Source organism: Cucumis sativus, unplaced genomic scaffold, assembly GCF_000004075.3.
Source record: "Cucumis sativus cultivar 9930 unplaced genomic scaffold, Cucumber_9930_V3 scaffold73, whole genome shotgun sequence".
Taxonomy (NCBI): Eukaryota; Viridiplantae; Streptophyta; class Magnoliopsida; order Cucurbitales; family Cucurbitaceae; genus Cucumis; species Cucumis sativus.
Window position 1 is genome coordinate 134,858 of NW_022279565.1, and position 18,928 is coordinate 153,785.

Here is an 18,928-nt window from a genome sequence, read left to right on the forward strand (position 1 = left end):
TTTTCCATCTTCTTATGGTTAAGTTGGAGTTTTTCCTTGAACAACTTCCTCAGCTGCCTTAGGCTAGTATTATCATTCTTCACCACTAACTGAATGAACTTTGCTTTGTTCTGTTCTTTTTCAGCTTCTTCTTCCTCAGCATCTGGGTTGTCCATTAGCAAACTAATGGTTTGTTCTTCAACGGGAGATTTGGCTTCTATTGTTGGCCTAGGGAATTGGTTTGCCAATGATTGAACTGCATTGTTGTTGGAGGATGTGATAGTGATTTCCACCAAAGCTTCCTCACATTGAACAATGGCATTTGGGATTTCTGGTTGTGAGTCGATAGCTTCGACACTTATGTCTTTAGGAAGAGTTTCTTCTTCCATTTTCCATTGGATCTTGACATCAACCAAATCATCAGAAACATTCTTGGGGAACTCCTCCGTGGACTTATTGATAATTGTATCATCTTCTTCAGCTTGAACGGAACTTTTCTCCATTTTTGTTTCCTTCTTGTCTCCTTCAATGTCAGCATCTGATGCTACATTTCCGGTTGTGGGATCTGATCATTTTCATCTTGATCGTCTTTCACTTCCAAAGATTCTTCATCACTGCTCAAGGCATCATCTCCATCAACTTCAGTTTCTTCTTCCACATTTTCGTGGGGAAGAGACAGTTCTTCAGCAGAGTTATTCACGTGTGTTTTCTTCTTCAACATCTTCTTCAATTTTATGTTTCAATTCACAGGTAGACTCATTTTGTTGAGATTCAAATTCCATACCAAATTCTTCTGCAATGCTCGATTTGTGAACTTCAGTAACATCCAAGTCTTCAGTAGGCAGAGAAGATTTGTCAGATTCATTGATTTTCTCAGCAGAAATCTCCACAGAATCATCATCTTTCGAAACTTCATTTACTTTTTCATCTTCAGAGAAGCATTGCACATCCGAGTTAGCATGAGGTGCCTCTGTTTTAGAATCATCAACGCTCTTTGCACTAGTTACATTTTCATCAAAAGATTTTAACAGATCATCAAGAACCATTTCTGGTTCCTTCTCTGAGAGTGCAGTAAGTGTATTGTTAGCAATGTAGTAGGCATAAGGTAGGAACAGGATGCATTTTGTGTTTTATCCATCGAAGTTTTTGGTTTATGCAACAAAACCTTAGCTTGAATTACAACTTCATATCATTTTTCCTACTGCATTCAGGACATAATCAGAAGATACACTGAATGTTCTTGCATTGGGAAGAAGCATGCTGCTTTGGCTGGTTCTTTGGGTTCCTTCACATGGGAAAAGCCTTCACATTCAGAGTTTGAGCAATTAGCAAGGCTATTATTCTCCCATGACTCTGAAACTTATGTTATTTAGTTCACCATATTATCGTCGATAATGAACCAAATTTCATTTCTGAATTGCGATTTGACCAAGAATTTGAAAACAAAAATGCATATTGTTTTCTTTTTTATTCTTTTCTATTGCGTATCATTTTCTATTGGTCATTTGTTGTGCAATGTCTTCTTCTTAAGTCATTGGTTACTTTGTAAAGAGAAAAACAAAGTGATTTATTTCATCGTTCTACTCTTTCTACAACATTTCCGTACAAAAACAAGAACACTGCTAACAGGTAGATCAAACTTCGCTAAAATTCGTTTCCCTTCTTGGAAGATATTCGTCCATGCCTAAACCTGCAGCTGGAAACTGATTGTTCTCGATCATGTCCAGTGCTGAACCCCCAAATGGATTGGAAGGATCAAGGGTGAAGGTTTATTTTCTTCTTATCGTTGGTTAGAGTTTTTCTTTCGTTTTGTTCTGCTTTGAGTCAATTCCATTGTTTTTTAAGAATTTAAAGTTATGGGCGTGATGATCCTTTGTTAGGAACGTTTTGGCAAGACTGGAGACTGCTTATCTGAGTCGGAATCCCACTGCAAAATCATTTTGGAGCTTATTCGATCAGTTCATGTTGATACAAATTTCTCTTGATCGTAATGCATTTGGAACTTTTGGAGTATTTTTCTTCCTTCCATTTATTTTCAACTTTCAATTTCATTTTCAATTTCTGCGTATTTTTTATTCTTTCTTATGTATATTGTTTTCTAATGGTCATTTGTGGTGCAAATTCTTTCCTTTTAAGTCAATGGTTATTTTGTAAATAGAAAAACAAAGTGAACCATGTCATCGTTCTACTCTTTCTACAACATTTCCATAAAGAAGCAAGAAAACAATAGTCTTTTGTGATTTAACATTCTGCCATTCGTGACGATACCCTTAAATCTCCTCACAATCTCTTTGTTCTTCCAACAATCATTAAGAAAAATCCCTAGAAATCGAACTCCATGTCTTCCCTTTTCTCCCAACCGGCCATAATTTTTCTCACTCTCCAAACAAAATCGTTTCAACCTTATTTTACTTCACTACCCATTTCCAAAATTTTCATTTCCCTCGGAAATTCTTTGTCGATGTTGAAACCTGCAGCTGGGAATCGATTGTTCTCGATCTTGTCGAGTGCCGGTTCTAATGGATTGCAAGGATCAAGGGTTAAGGTTTATTTTTTAGTTGTCGTTGTTTAGAGTTGTTGTTTTTTTTTTTCTGCTCTAATTTCATTGCATTGTTTTTGAAGAATTTAAAAGATATGGGTTGTGATGATCGTTGATAGGGAGCTGAATCCTTTGTTAGGAATGTTTTGGTGAGCATGGAGGCAGTTTATCTGAGTGGGAATCCCACTGCCCATCTTTTTTGGGGCTTGTTCGTTCGGTTCATAATGATACAAAGAACTTTTTGGGTATTTTTCTTCCTTCCATTTTTTTTCTACTTCCAATTTCATTTCCAATTTCTTGATTGAGCATTCAATTTCAGGAAATGCACTGTATACTGTCAAAAGCAAATTTCAGTTGGCAAGTGGTTTGGAATATCAGAAAAAAGTAATGGTATAGTTTATAAGGTAATTTTGAGGTGATTTAAGAAAAATTGGTTGTTCGGCAATCAATTTTTCTACATTACCTCGACTCTACCTTAATAGAGGACATGTGTGTCTTCTAGTTTCACATTAGTTGGGTCTTTCTTTTCTATTGCATATTATTTTATGTTGGTGATTCGTTGTGCAATGTGTTTGTTTTAAGTCATTGGTTACTTTATAAAGAGAAATACAAAGTGAATTATTTCATCGTGTACTCTTTCTACAACATTTCCGTAAGTAAGCAAAAAACTGCAAACAGGGAGGTGAAACTTTCTTTAAAATTCAATTGGCCATTTCTTCATTTTTGATTTAATATTTGTGTCATGACCCTTAAATCTCCTCACAATCTCTTTGTTCTTCCAACAATCATTAAGAAAAATCCCTCGAATCTGAACCCCATGTCTTTTCTTTTCTCCTCACCAGCTAGAATTTTGCCCACTCTCCAAACAAAATCTTTTCAACCTTATTTTTCTTTACTACCCATTTCCAAAAATTTGATTTCCCTCCTCGAAAAATCTTCGTCCATGCAGAAACCTGCGGCTGGGAGCTGATTGTTCTCGATCAAGTCCAGTGCTGAACCCCCAAATGGATTGCAAGGATCAAAGGTTAAGGTTTATTTTTTTGTTATCGTTGGTTAGAGTTTTTGTCTTTTTTTCTGCTTTGAGTTAATTTCATTGTTTTTGAAGAATTTAAAGTTGTGGGTTGTGCTGATTCTTTCTTAGGAACGTTTTGGAAAACCTGGAAACTGCAAATCTGAGACGAAATTCTACTCAAAATCCGTTTTGGAGCTTGTTCTATCTGTTCATGGTGAATCAAGTCCGTTTTGTTCTGCTTGCACTTTCATTTTGAATTTTTGCATATTTTTTATTCTTTTCGATGTATATTGTTTTCTAATGGGCATTTAGTGTGCAATGTCTTTCTTTTAAGTCATTGGTTACTTTGTAAAGAGAAAAAAAAGTGAATTATGTCCTTGTTCTACTCTTTCTACAACATTTACATAAAAAAGCAAAAAAACTGCTAAAACAGGCAAATCAAACTTCCTTAAGCATTCAATTGGCCATTTAGTCTTTTGGGATTTAACATTCTTCCATTCTTTTTGTTACCCTTAAATCTCTTTGTTCTTCCAACAATCATTAAGAAAAATCATTGTAAACCGAACCCCATGTGTTTCATTTTTCTCCTCATCGGCCAGGATTTTGTTTGGGGAGTTGACAAAATTCTGGCCGATGAGGAGAAAAATGAAACACATGGGGTTCGGTTTACAATTTTGTCAACTCCCCAAACAAAATTCTTTCAACCTTATTTTTCTTCACTACCAATTTCCAAAATCATCATTTCCCTCGGAGAATCTTTGTCGATGCCGAAACTTGCGGCTGGGAACCAATAGTTCTCAATCATGTCCAATGTTGAACCTCCCATTGGACGACAATGATTAAGGGTTAAGGTGGATTTTTTTGTTATCGTTGGTTAGAATTCTTGTTGTGTTTTTTTCTGCCTTGATTTAATTCCATTGTTTTTGAAGAATTTAAAGTTATAGGTTGGTGATGCATGTTGATGGGAAGCTGAATCCTTTGTTCGGAAAGTTTTGGTCAACATGGAAACTGCAAATCTGAGACAGAATTCTACGCAAAATCCGTTTTGGAGCTCGTTCTATCTGTTCATGGTGAATCAAGTCCGTTTTGTTCTGCTTGCACTTTCATTTTGAATTTTTGCATATTTTTTGTTCTTTTCGATGTATATTGTTTTCTAATGGGCATTTAGTGTGCAATGTCTTTCTTTTAAGTCATTGGTTACTTTGTAAAGAGGAAAAAAAGTGAACTATGTCCTCGTTCTACTCTTTCTACAACAGTTCCATAAAGAAGCAAGAAAACTGCTAAAACAGGCGGATCAAACTTCCCTAAACATTCAATTGACCATTTAGTCTTTTGGGATTTAACATTTTTCCATTCTTTTTGTTTCCCTTAAATCTCTTCATAATCTTTTTGTTCTTCCAACAATCATTAAGAAAAATCCCCGTAAGTCGAACCCCATGTGTTCCCTTTTCTCCTCACCGGCCAGAACTTTGCCACTCTACAAACAAAATCATTTCAACCTTATTTTTCTTCACTACCCACTTCCAAAATTTTCATTTCCCTATGAAAATATTTTCCGATGCCGAAACTTGCGGTTGGGAACCGATTATTCTCTATCATGTCCAATGTTGAACCTCCCAATGGATGGCAAGGATCAAGAGTTAAGGTTGATTTTTTTGTGATTGTTGGTTAGAGTTCTTGTTCTGTTTTTCTGTCTTGATTTAATTTTGTTGTTTTTGAAGAATTTAAAGTTATGGGTTGTGATGATCGTTCGTGCGTGTGCGAACATGTTGATTTTTTTAGTGATGAGATTCTTCCAATTTTAAAATAATAATTTCGTTATCTTGATGTTTAAGCCATTAATGTTATTTTGAGATAAAAATAGCGAACAAGTTGATATTTTTTAATTTTGAATTCAATTAAGGTTATTTTGATACAAAATCTATGTTGAGATTCTCAATTCTGAAAAATAATAATTTGGTTATTTTGAAATTTAAATTCAATTGGGTTATTTTGAAATTAGTAAGATTGAATAAAGTTATTAAAATATTGAATCAATTAGTTGAGTCCCAAGATATTAAAAAAAAGTTGCAATATGGATTGATGTATATTTTTCAAGTAAAAATTAATTAAAAGCTGATAAATGACATAAATTAATTACAACGTAGAAACTAAATAATTACAGTTGGAGAAGGTGGATATTTTGTAAAATACCATGCACGTGCAAAAAATGTTATTTGCTAAAATTCAAAAGAAAAAATAGTTTTTCCATTTTTTAAAATAACCCATAGAAAAGTTGTTATATCTCTTAGGACAAAGAGTGTGGATCTACAGGTCCATATTCGACTTATTTTTTGTTGGTAAAATTGCATAAAACCGCATTATATTGAAATAATGACACTCTTAAACCAATATTGATAGAAATTATAGTTTAATTAATGTTTTTAAGTCAAATGAACATGATTTTTACTCCTAAACATAATTATTGTAATTGTTTTTTAATCTTAATTCATTTACACATCTTTGTGCATATGTGTGCGTGCGCGTGTGCGTGTGGGTGAGTGTGCGTGTACGCTAGCGTGTCATGTGTGCGCATGTGCACGTGTGTGTGTGTCTGTGTGTGCTCGTGTGCGCGTGTGCTTGTATACGAACAAGTTGATATTTCTTAATGTTGAGTTTCTTTCAATTTTAAAATAATAATTTAATTATCTTGATATTCAAGTCATTAATATTATTTTGAGATAAATATATCGAACAAGTTGATATTTTTTAATTTTGAAATTCAATTAAGGTTATTTTGATACAAAATCTATCGTTGAGATTCTCAAATACTATTAAATTATACTTTTGTTATTTTGAAATTCAAATTCAATTTGGTTATTTTGAAGTTAGTAAGATTGAATAAAATTATTAAAATGTTGATTCTCAAATTATATAAATTTGGTTACACTAGAAGAAATTTGCCATTCAATATCGGTTTAAAATCGACATTAATGATCTTTGGTGTCAGTTCGGAACGACATTAATGATCTTTGGTGTCAGTTCGGAACTGACATCTATGCTAGCGTTATTAAAGGCCTTTAATGTCGTTTTTGCTTTGATGTCGGTTTAAAAACGATATCAAATGCATCAGTAATGTCGGTATGGTCATTGATGTTGGTTTAAAACCGACATTTTTTATGGTGCTATTGTTGACCTTTAGTGTCGGTTTGCCTTTGATATCGTTTTTAAACCGACATTAAAGTCTTGTTTTTTGGATCTATTTTTACAAAAAAATATATAATTATTGCATTATTGTTCATTTTTTATAAACTGACATTAGATACGTGTAAATAAATATTTTTTTCTCACACCAACAAATCAATAAAATTAATATTATTTTAGGAACTACAATATTTTTCTTTTACATTTGTATATAGAAAATGAAATCTTAATATTGCGTTTGTATATACATTCTATAATAATACATGAAACTAGATCCTAATACAAGACTTAAATAAGAAACCTTAAACGCTTTCACAATCTTCAACTTCAACAATTGCTTCCATCTACTTAGCTTAGCTTGGCTGGCTATCTAAGACCAAAATATACTTTACAACCTGGGGAAGATTAAATCTAGAATTTGCAAAATTAGTACATATTATTTAAAATCAAACTAAACAGACTGCAATCTAAATGTGGAAAATTAAAAATTACCACAAAGTTTCAGTAGAGTAAATAATGTAGCAGCAACAAAGAAGACAATTGAAATGGCAACCCAAAAGTGCTGCAAAAATAAAGAAGAAAATAAGCTTTGATCAAACAACTCATTAAGAAGAAGAAAATAACCTAATTTGGTTCTTCAAAGATCTATAAGAAAAAGAGGAATACAACTAAAGAATAATTATACCATCCTCGACTCTTACTTCAAAGCAAATTTTGAATGTTCAATTTAGCAATGCTAGTCTATAGGCTTCTTACTCTTAATTGTATAAATTTACCCATCAATAGCAACATTGTTTTTATAGAGAAAGTTAAACAATGGAGATGATAAATAATCTTACAAACTCCTATTGGATCGTTTTTCTTTTCAAATGAAAATAGTTAATTTATTTCATTTATGGAAGGTGAAAATCTCAAATATATAGTAAAAGAACATGGAATATAAGGAAGCCCATAAAAAGAAGAGACTCCACTAGCTAGGTATTGATCAAAGATAAATATATGGATAAATAGATGCAACCTACAAATATATCAAAACAGACTAATACTCAAACTAAACTAAAGAAAACAAAAACATTTACTACTAAAAGATAAAATAAAACACAATTCAAAACAATTAATTACCAAGATTGATCTCAATCGAAAACCAAAACGCATTACATTATGAAGATATTGTGCTTCACATAACACTCCAAATAGCTATACCAAAATTACTTACTCTACATTTTCCATTTTGGCAAATCCACCTACAAGAATGGTAGTTACCAAGCTCATTTCTATGTCTTCTCTTCTTTCATTTTTCTAACAAAAGATAGTATGAATAAGGCTGCACATTTGAAAAAATAAAGACAATTAATAATCAATAATGCTACCTAGCAGTCACAAGTTAACAATCAAATGAAGAAACCCAAGGATTTTTGCAGCGGAAGCACGATGAAGATTGGTTGCCGTTCGCGATCTAGGGTCACAGATTGAGAAGAGAAGAAAATTAGAAACCAACTTGGAGAGAAAGAAAAGAAAAATTGATAGGGAAAGAGTAGAGTAAGAAAGAGAAAAGTAAGAAAGAGTAAAGTAAGAAAGAGAAAAGTAAGAAAGAGAGGAAAATTTTAGTTTTTAAAACCTAACAATTTTTTAAAAAGAAATTAAAAATGAGGGTCATTAATGTCAGTGTTTACAAAATACAAAAAATTAAAAAAATAAAATCATTAATGTCGATTTAAAAACGACATTAAACCCTTATCATTAATGTCGGTTTGATCCACCTTTTCAAAAACGACAATAAAGACAATTTTTCATTTTTTTCACCTGACACTACAACCCAGATTTGTTGTAGTGTTATTATGGGTTGATGTATCTTTTTCAGATAAAAAATCCTATTTGCTAAAATTCAAAAGAAAAAGTTGTTTTGTCATTTTTTAAAATGGCCATAAAAACGTTATTATATCTCTTATGACAAAGAGTGTGGATTTACTAGTCCATATTTGACTTGTTTTTTGTTGGTAAAATTGGATAAGATCGCATTATATTGATATAATTACACTAATGACACTCTTAAATCAATATTAATAGAAATTATAATTTAATTAATGTTATTAAGTTAAATGAATATAGTTTAAAAGTCATTCTCAACACAATTAATGTAATTGTTTTTTAAATTTAATTCATTTTCACATCTTTGTGCATATGTACGTGTGTGCGTGTGTGTGCGCATATGTGCGAGTGCACGTTTGCCCGTGTGGGTTGATGTGCGTGTGCGTATGTGTGTGTGCTTGTGTGCATGTGTGTATGTGTGTGTAGATGTGTGTGCATGCGCATGTGCGCATGTATGTGGGTGTGTACGTATGCGTGTGCGCGTGCGTGTGCTTGTGTGTGCGTGTGAAAGTGTGGGTGTGTGTGTGCTCGTGTGTGTTAGTGCGTATGTGTCCGTGTGCATGAGTGTGCATGTGCGTGTGCGTGCATGTGTGTGGGTGTGTGTGCATGTGTGCAAGTGCGCATATGTTTGTGTGGGTGGGTGTGCGTATGTTCGTACATGTATGTGTGTGTGTGTGCGCGTGCGTGTCTGGATGTGTGTGTGCGTTCATGCGTGTGTTCGTGTGCGTGCATGCGCATGGGCGTGCTTGTGTGTGGATGTATGCATGTGCGTGTGCGAGTGCACGTGTGCCAATGTGGGTGGGTGTACGTGTGCTTGTGTGTATGAGTGCACATGTGCCCGTGTGGGTGCGCGTGCGTGCATGTGTGTCGGTGCGTGTGTGCAAGTGCGCATGTGAGCGTGTGTGTGCATGTGCATGTGAGCGCGCGTGTGTGCATGCGCATTTGTGCGCGTGTGTGTGCTTGTACGCGCATGTGCCCGTGTAGGTGGGTGTGCGTGTGTGTGAGTGCGCATGTGCCGTATGGATGGACGTGCGTGTTTGCGTGCATGTGTCTGTGGATGTGTGCATGCGTTCATGCGTGTGTTCGTGTGTGTGCACGTGTGTGTGTGGGTGTGTGCGTGTGCGTGTGCAAGAAAAGGAAAAAACAATGATTATTTTGATGATGCTACTCGAGATTGTGTCTCTCGAATCGTAAGTTTGCTTGCGATTTACTTATATACAATATTTAATCTTTTGTTAACTTAGTTAATGATGAATACTTGTATTGTTCTATGAGATGCATTAGCTGAAACACATAGAGATGAGGACATATTGACTGAGTCATTGGGCTCTAAGAGCATGGTGGACGTGTACGTGGCATGGATGGTTTTGTCTCTCAATCACTATATTTCAAGACAGTGAAAGGGAAAGAGAAAATTGCAAGTTCTCAAGTTGTAGAAGATGACTCAAAAAGCAAAAGTTAGAAAAAGGGTCATAATCACTTGAGATCGTCCATCAGAAGTGTTAACATAGATCTCTATGCCGATGAGGATTTGGGCAACACACCTATGAACGAAGAAGTGAAGGTTATTAACTTTGTTGTCACTTTTAAAATTTTAATGTTTATAGGATAAATTGTTCTTAATGATGCTTTTAATACTTGTAAAGTAAACACCGTGCAAATTGGCTATAGGAACAATTAATAATATTGTTGCAATAGCAACCGTACTTGATGATAGCAATGGTGGTCCCAATGTTAAAATCTTGGTGGACTTGCTCATAGGAGGAGATTGTAGTTTACCTATTCCAGTGAAGGGCAAGATAGAGACTTTAAATCAAGCATTAGGTAATATTGTTGAATGACCTCGTTGACTTGTTTATGTGCTATTGAAGCTTTGATATTTATTTGTGATTGTATTTTAGGTTTTGATATTATTTTGTTTGTGCTTGGAGCATTCAACCCCAAAGGATGTTCTGTATTCTTCAAATTACATAAATGTTAATGGAACCATTAAGCTCTTATATGGACATGTCGTGAACAATATGAAGGATGTAGATATGGTTCGCATCCTAATGAACGAGCTAATATTCGGTAAAAACAAATTCATTTATTTAGCTCGTTAGGACTTGCTCCATTATTGCGGCATGGTAGAAATAGGCTATATGTGCATCCTAGCATACATTACGTAAGTAAACATCTTTTACTCATCTTTATGTCCAATACTATAGCTATAGTTATTTTGTTCCTTTTTAACTAAGGTTGCTTTTACTTAGATATCTTTGGGATGAATGTGATTGTGGAAGCAAGTTTTTTGTTATGACCAAGCAAAAATAACATCACATATCAAGGATCGTGATCTCCGATCCAGAAATTTTGCCAACCAGTTAGAAGCGGCTACCTTGGAACAAATAGTTCTAATTCCGTATAATACTGGGTAAATAAATAAGATTAACACATTATTATGTTTTTCATTGAGGTTAAATGTATACTCACATTGAAGATGTTTATTGTAGTTTTCATTGGATGTTGCATGTCATCGATCTTCGAGAGAACTGTGTTTATGTTTTGGACTCTCTTCAAAGTAAAGTTAACGAAGACATCCATGGAGTCATAAATGTGACTTATGATTTACTTCTTATTTGACTTCATTGTCTTCTAATTCTAATGTTTCCAAATGTATAGAGGATTAAAAACATGGCAAGCTAAGCATGATTTACAACATTATCGGTCAAATCCGAAATGGAAACCTATAAAGGTAATTTGCATTGACACATAATTATTTTCAATGAAACATAAGAATAATTTGTATGTAATTTATATACATGCAGTGTCCTCGTCAATTGGATTCGGTTGGGTGTGGGTATTATGTCCAAAAGTATATACATGAAATCGTGCATATTTCTAGTACTCCCATCACTAGCCTTGTAAGTTTCTACTTTCACTTTTTATATGTTACAAATTACATAAATTATCTAAACTTATTCTTTTCATACCTTTCTTTTTACGTAGTTTAATACAAAAAAGTGCATATACGCAAGAGGAGATTGACGAGATTCGAACAAAATATGCAAGCTTTGTTAGCCGATTTGTGTAAGCTTTTACACTTTTTTTGTAGTATATAAGTTACTAGTACTAATACTAATTGTTTTAATATATAAGCTACGAGATTCTAGTACTACTTGTTGTACATACTTTAATTTTGAGGTTTTCTGCTTGTAGTAGTTTATGAATAAGTGTTGTATTGTAGTGTTTTAGGTGTTGACTTTAGAGTGTATTTGTTGTAGTACTATGTGGAAAGTGTGTATTAGTGGAGGAATTTGTTGTACACATACTTTAATACTTTACATATTATTTACTTGATTGATATGTGTATTTTTGTAGTATTATGAAAGTGTGGAAAGTGTATTTTTGTAGTTTTCCATGGAAGTGTGGAAGTGTATGTGCTGGTTTTGTGGCCTCTTACCATGTTGAATTCTATAGCTAGAAATAGTATTAGTTTGCCATTGGATGTGTGGAAGTGTATGCTGGTTCTGTAGGGGTTGATCTTCCTTGTAGGTGAAATGGAAATATTGGTTTTTTATAAGGTTTGCCATGGAGTGGTAGACAGCTAGCAATCATGCAACAATTATTTTTTATACTTTTTTAATATTCGATGACGAACATTTCATGTCGTAATTCGTAACAAATAATGTCGATTTCGACACCATGAAAAATAATTAAAATAAATAAATTAAAAAACAAACAAGGCTTTGATGTCGTTTAAAAACGACATTAAAGGAAAACCAACAGTAAAGGTCAACAATTACGCCATAAAAATGTGATTTAAAACCGACATCAGTGGCCATCAATGATGCATTTGATGTCATTTTTAAACTGACATCAAAGCAAAAATGACATTAAAGGCCTTTAATAACGCTAGCATAGATGTCAATTCCGAACTGACACCAAAGGCCATTAATGTCGGTTCTAAACTGACAATAAAGAGCAAATTTCTTTAGTGCTTGCTCCATATTATAAGTAGATTTTCATTTAGCTAACTGCTAAAGTGAACTTATGGACTTCCACTTAGGGTTCAGTCGTTATATTCTCGATAGTCGAGCCCCATATTATTCTCGATAGCCGAGCCCCATATTGTTTGCAATGAATGAGTCCTCACATTATAACCCTTGAGGAGACGAACATGAGAGCTTTTCCCTTCTCGTAACACGAAGAAGTGAAAGATGTAGAGACAATATTTGGAAAAGTTCTTTTCAACCTTTTATGCTACTAGTGTGAGGAAGAAAATCTATGGCATCACACAAGGAAAGGATGAATCAGCTTTACGATTATTGGGGAGATACTTGGCTCAGTGCCAAGTTTTTCATCATTAGGTACAGAACCATATGTTGATTCAATATTTATATGGGTGATTGTTGCAATGAGATAAAATGATTATTGATATGGAGGCATGAGGTGCTCTTAAGGATAATACGACAACTAAAGTAAATAAATTGATTTCACTTTGAAATGTAAATTTATTAGGTCCCTTCCTAGTATGTAAAGGGTATTAAGGTTATTACATATTGACTGTAATTTGAAATGTTCATATTTACTTTGAAAATTAGTATAATGTATGGTGATATATTATAATATAAAATTTATGTTTTAATTGAACTTTATTATATAAATTTAATTTTGTATATGATTTAAAATTAATTTATGAAATAATAAATATTTGAATGAGTTCAAATATTAATTTAATATGAATTAAATTTGTAATAAAACTATAGATTAAAATTTAATACGTATATGATACAAATTCAAACAATAGGTTATGAGAGAAATTCATATATGAGTATGATTCAAATCTATATTAAATCAAATATAAAATATTTAATTTAGAAATTAAATAATTGAAGAATTAATTAATAATTTAGTTTAATTCTATTTAATTAAATTCAAACTATTGGTTATGTGAGAGATATTCATTTAAATGTGATTTAAATGAAATATTAATTAAATGTGATTTAAATAATTTTTATATATATTAACTAATTATTTTAGTGTTAATCAAATTTAAGTGGAATTTTCAAATATACTAATTAAATTGAAACTAATTAGCATAATAATTAAATTCTCTATAGCACATTTGAGTTTTTGTAAATAGTTTCAATTTTTTGCTATATTTTGTAAATAGTTTTAACTTTTTTGCTATTTGTGATCATTAATTTAAATTAAGATAATAACTTCCATATGTGGGTGTTATTTAGAGAATGTGGGATGCTCCCGTATTCCTATATCCAAGTGGCGGTGATTTCCAATTAAATATTAATTAGATTAATTTAAGAGTAATTTACATAAATGTAGAAAAATCCAAAATATTTATGGTTCGTATAACAAAATAAGAAAAGTCCATGATGCGAGATTATTTTTTCACAAATTCCATAGACGTCCTTGCGATTTATATCTTCGTTGTGATTTATTAATAACGGGTCATCTCGATGCAAGGTCGAGTCGAATAACTAAAGGCAAAAAAATTTCATTTCAGAGCATCTCAATGTAATGTATGCCCAAGATTAAATAAAATAAAGACAGAATTCTTTCATCCCGAGCCATTTCAGTGCAATTAAGGCCTGAGATCGAATAACTAAAGGCAGAAGTCTTTCATAATGTAGTATCTTAGGACAATGTATGCTCGAGACTGAATAAAATAAAGGTAAATTTGTTTCATCCCAGGCCATCTCTGTGCAATTAAGGTTCAAGATCGAATAACTAAAGATAGAAGTCGATCGCTCCGGTTATTGAGGTGTTGTTTCTCTTCAACAATCAGGACTTAGTGTTAGTAAATGGTGAATGAAAATTATACTCAATCTAGGCGATATATCACTAAGCATGTTAACTGCATGTGAATTGCTCACTAGACCTTCATATCGTGTGGCAACTAAGTCCTCTTGAGTACAAGTTTTCTTACTACTTGTCCAAGTGCAAGTGAAATGGTAGGTTTACCGGGGTGATCCCGGGTCGAACATAAGGAATTGATTCAAGATATTAATTTTAGGTATTACTTATCATCTAGGCAGTATAAAAGAATTAAAGAATAACGAATGGTATAAAAGAAATACAAGAACAAACTACCACTAGATATCTACGCTTAGAGATTCTATAAAAGGGAATATGGACGACAAAATAGAAATGGGAACTAACTTGTATGCAAGAAAGAGCAAAGGAATGTCTTTGTGTTATAATGCGATTAAGTAACACGACAACTTTAATAGGATATATCTCGCTCAACTAACTTATAATTAAGAAGTGCTCCTCTCAGAGTCATTAAACGTCACATATGGTCACCTCTCAGAAATCCATATGATTAAGTGTGCTTAGGAGAGATATATCTAGAAGATTTCACTTATAAAACGTATAGAGCATCGCAATTAAGGACAACAACCTCTCGGTGCCTAATGTTCACACTTTTTCATCTCTCGGTATACAAATGATGGAAGTTATCTCACTAAGGTGGAGTTCGTCGCGAACTCCCCTTGCACGTATTAGCCTTATCCTTGCTACTTGCCCTCTCGAGTAGTTGGCGATTGACGTTGGCTAAGCGATGAGCATAGCCTAACTAATGCGACGAGAATTATAAACTAAACTTCTTATCAATAACTTATCGCTAAATTAAACTACTAATAACACATTGACAAGTGAAAAGTAAAGAGGTATTGAATTGAAAAGTATAAACATGTAATATATAAAAGAACCAAGCGCATTTTGACCCAACTTGCTTAACTTTTCTACTTCCAACGGGCTACTGTTGCTTCGGCCAAGAGTGAAGAGTTCCCTACGAAAATTTTAATCCTGAAGGAACTCGACGCATTCTAACCTAATTGCTTAACTCTTTGACTTTCTACGAACTATTTTTGCTTCCCCCAAGACTTAAAAGTTCCCTACGCAAGTATTGATCCCGAAGGAACCCATCCCATTCTGATCTAATCGCTTCAACTCACCTACTTTCTTCAGAAAATTGTTGCTTTCGCCAAGAGTGAAGAGTTCCCTACGCAAATACTAATATGGAAGGAACCTGATGCATTCCGACCTAACCACCTTATCTTTCCTACTTTCTACGTGTTATTGTGGCTTCGGTCGAGAGTGAAGAGTTTCCTACGAAGTTTGATTCTGAAGGAACCCGATGCATTATGACTTAATAGGCTTAACTCTCCTACTTTCTACCAGCTATTGTGGCTTCGACCGTGAGTGAAAAGTTTTGATGCAAGTTTTGATCCCAAGCGAACCCAACGCATTCTAACCTAACAAGCTTAACTCTCCTACTTTCTACGGGCTATTGTAGCTTCAGGCAAGAGTGAAGAGTTCTCTACACAAGTTATCTACTTTTTATGGGCTTTTTATTATAAGTGTAAAAAAATAGGTGTATGAATTGGATTGATGAACATTTTTTTGAATTTTTTTTAAGCTTAAATGGATACTTATGGAACTTTCAATAATTCATCAATATTTTTTAAACAAAACTTTTCAATAGTTGATGATTATTTTTTAAACAAAACTTTAGCAACTTTCATTTAAAACCAAAGACAATGGTATTTTTGAACCGTTTTCGAAAGTTTAAGGGCATCTTTCAACTTTTAAAAGGAGACTTTTTTTACACAAACCACTAGGGGTATTCTAACACTGACAACACTAACAACCCAGACTACCCATCCCAAATTTCGAGTATTATTACAAAATATGTTTTTTAACTTATGAATATGTTGAATTTTGATATTATGAAATTTTAGTAATTGATATGTGTTGTAAACAAATTTAAGTATTTAAGTTAATCAAGAATACACTCCATTTACAAGGAGTCCAAGTAGATATTAGTTGTGTTTGAAAAATTATGAAAAAAAAATCCTATTTTTAAAAAAGTACAATCTAGTGAAATGTTACATAAACTTCGCAACATAGTTAATAAGATAACACAATATTACAAGATTTTGTTTACACATATACATACATATACTGGTGGTTAAAGTAAGATTAGATTTGAATGTAAATTTAACCGAAAGTTATGCCATTCAACTAGAGTAATAAAATAACTAAAGAGCCTCAATAAATTACAACAAATGTGATGGTACTTTGACACCGGAAGCTCAACCATTTGAAGGAAAGTTCCAAACAATGGATAAAAGGAAGCATACTAAAACACAAGTAAAACAAGAGATTATTTTTATTGTCTTCCATTATCTGAGAGTGGAATGCAAACAAAACAATGCAAAAGCACCATTCAAGACATCTGACTAATTTATACAAAGTGTAAATAAGACACCAATACAATGTTGAACATTCTCCAAAACAAGATGCAACATACACATCATTCATTTGGCTATTCAACGGGAATATGTCACGTTTTTTTGCCATAATTATTCTTGTTTCATGTTTGCCCACGATGGCAGGACAAGACTTTCAGGTAAAGCAAATCTTGGTTTTCCACTGTCAAAAGGCCTTGGCTGCTTGCAGGTAATACTTAGTTTTCCATTTTCAACCTTAAGGTTGCACTTTATGTTTAAATTGTCCATCCGAACATCCTTTTCTTTTTCTTTTTCTTCTTTCCTTCGGGTAATAAACAATAGTGACCTTGAAGAATTAAGAGAATTGGGGTTTGGCACCTTTGGCACTTTTTATCATGGAAAATGGAGGGGAACTAATGTTGCTTGAAAATGAGTCGATGATAGGTGTTTTGTTGGGAAGCCTTCTAAACAAGATCGCAAGGTTGTTCATTTTAAGTAATTGGCTTTTCTTTTCTTTTGTTATTCATGTATTTTCTTTTTGTTCATTGACTCAGATCCTTTTTATTGTTTTATACTGTACCAATGAGAGATTTTTAGAATGAAGCAATTAAGTTTGCTGATTTGCACCACCCAAATGTGGTACTTTTTATGGTGTCGTGCATGATGGGCTTGGGAGATCTATGGCCACAATAACAGAACATATGGCCAATGGTTCGCTCATAAGTGCTTTGTTGAAGAATGAAAAGTAACAATTGTTCTCATTTGTTTGCTGTTTAATTGGCTATTCTTTTCTTTTGTTATTTGTGTATTTTTCTTTTTGTTCCTTGACTCAAGTCCTTTTTATTGTTTTATATTGTACCAGTGAGAAGATTTTTAGAAGTAACAGAATTTATGGCTAATGGTTCGCTCATAAATGCTTTGTTGAAGAATGAAAAGTAACAATTGTTCTCACTTTTCATATGTTTAATTTAATTTGTTAGAAGTTAGTTGCAGTATAATGTATCTTCACCCTTATATTAAGCATAAAATACAATTGATGCAGGAGTCGTGAAAAGCGGAAGCACCTCTTGATTGCTATGAATGCGGCTTTTGGAATGGAACACCTACACAAAAAGAATATTGTGCACTTTGATTTGAAAAGTGATAATCTACTGGTCAATCTTCGAGATCCTCATCACTCAATATCCAAGGTTTGTGTATTGTTGATAATAGCATAATTATCATTGTAGTGCATTTCATTTAGTTAAACTCTTGATTTGATTTTTAAACAAACCAGGAGGATAACCAATTTTTATAGTTATTGTTGTAATTAACACAATTAATTGTCAAATAAAAACTGTATTTGAGTATTAACAATTTTTGTTTGACTAATTATAGTATGTTTTAAGAAGAAAATAAGCTTGGCTTGTCTTAGATATACGAGAGATAAAGTAATGTTTTTAACTAAAAATGCCTTAAACCATCAATGGTCTCAACTCCTCCCAAGACCTCTCAAAACCCTTACTCTCTTCTAGTCACATGTTCCATTAAAAAAAAATCTATGAGATATTTCACAACCTTGATCACATAAGACTACAATCTCTATTTCAAACCAAACTAACTCTAAAGGGCTCGACAAAAGTTGGAAATCAAGGTAGCAAACTGCCATCTCTAAAGGATGCGATGTGATCTAATTCCTTAAATGCTCTCGTGCTATAAATGCATGGGTGCAGTCCAAACACAAAGGAAGATTGTCCCTATATATAATCATTTTTTTATAGGAAGCATATCTGATATAATCTTATAATGTTAACTCCCTAATGCAAAGTCCTTGCTTCTAATTATGCCACTCTAGAAACTTGACATTCTTGGAAGTTTCTTCGTTTACCGTGAGGTGGAGTTGATAGTAATAATATTGATGGTGTTGGTTGTGTAGAAACCAACCTAAACTGTAACGAACGAGACCACCTCAAAGTCATGAATCATGGATGTTGGAATTTAATCAGTTGCTTTCCTTGTTATTAGTACAACTTCCCATGCTAATAAACCTTTTTGGTTGTTTGGATGTGATAAATTCCAGTTTTAAGTATCAAACTCCCCATGAGTGTCGAGCATTATGAACTAGCTAGT

The 18,928-nt window shown here is 33.3% G+C and overlaps 1 protein-coding gene and 1 long non-coding RNA gene across 2 annotated transcripts in view; one reads left to right on the forward strand and one right to left on the reverse strand.

The window, feature by feature from the left end:
- LOC116406210 (NAD-dependent malic enzyme 2, mitochondrial-like) overlaps nt 1-18,928 on the forward strand; it is an 84,022-nt gene that overhangs the window by 38,838 nt on the left and 26,256 nt on the right. The gene's annotated exons all lie outside the window — the stretch shown is intronic.
- Nucleotides 7,001-8,072, reverse strand: LOC116406211. The gene is made up of 3 exons (XR_004219248.1): nt 7,930-8,072; nt 7,206-7,275; nt 7,001-7,124 (listed from the first exon to the last, which is right to left on the reverse strand). It is a non-coding gene; the product is annotated as an uncharacterized LOC116406211 (long non-coding RNA).